Here is an 811-nt window from a genome sequence, read left to right on the forward strand (position 1 = left end):
TTAGCCTGAATATCATCCTGAGTATTAAGGTTGTAAAGGCCCCCGTGTGGAATGCTAGTAGGCTTAGGCAAAGGTTTATTCACTCTATCCCCTGTATCCCATAATTGTGCAGTCTCTGCGAGAGAGTCTAAATAGTCCCATGCCTCATCGGGTTGCTTTTCCAAAAATAGACCATTGCACATAGTCTCTATAAATTGTTTTAACTGTGGAGACAACCCTTCGTAAAAGAAACTAATGGTTCTCCATGTTTCAAACCCATGATGAGGACAAGAGAGAAGCAAATCTTTAAATCTCTCCCAGCATTCATAAAATGTTTCATGGTCTTTTTGTTGGAAATTACTAATGTGCCTTTTCAAAAAGTTAGTCCTTTGTGCAGGAAAGAATTTTTTCAAGAATTCTCTTTGCATATCATGCCATGTTCCTAGCGATCTAGGTCTCAAGGAGTTCAGCCATGTTTTGGCTTTATCCTTTAAGGAAAAAGGAAACAAGGTCAATTTAAGAACATCTTCCGATACATTTGGCACTCTAAATGTGATGCTAATTTCCTCAAAATCCTTAAGGTGAAGATAAGGGTTCTCGAATTCCATCCCATGATACTTGGGCAGCAATTGAATTACTCCTGGTTTGATTTCAAAGTGTCCTACATTTTCAGGAATAATCATGCATGAAGGTTGACTAGTCCTAGTGGGATGTAAGTATTGTCGAAGTGTCATAACTGGAGGTCTACCTTCATCACCATGGTGACTTCCTACATCATCAGGAAAATTTGCCATCTCACAAGGTGTGAGATACTGCGAAGGAATTTCAAGGA

The 811-nt window shown here is 39.2% G+C and overlaps 1 pseudogene; it reads left to right on the plus strand.

Moving 5' to 3' along the window:
* Positions 1-252: 252 nt before the first annotated feature.
* Positions 253-350, plus strand: LOC120109066 (small nucleolar RNA R71; annotated as a pseudogene).
* The last annotated feature ends 461 nt before the right edge of the window (positions 351-811 follow it).

This window comes from Phoenix dactylifera, chromosome 8 (assembly GCF_051530095.1).
Source record: "Phoenix dactylifera cultivar Ajwa chromosome 8, Ajwa_hap1_PhDact_Kaust_v1.1, whole genome shotgun sequence".
Lineage (NCBI taxonomy): Eukaryota > Viridiplantae > Streptophyta > Magnoliopsida > Arecales > Arecaceae > Phoenix > Phoenix dactylifera.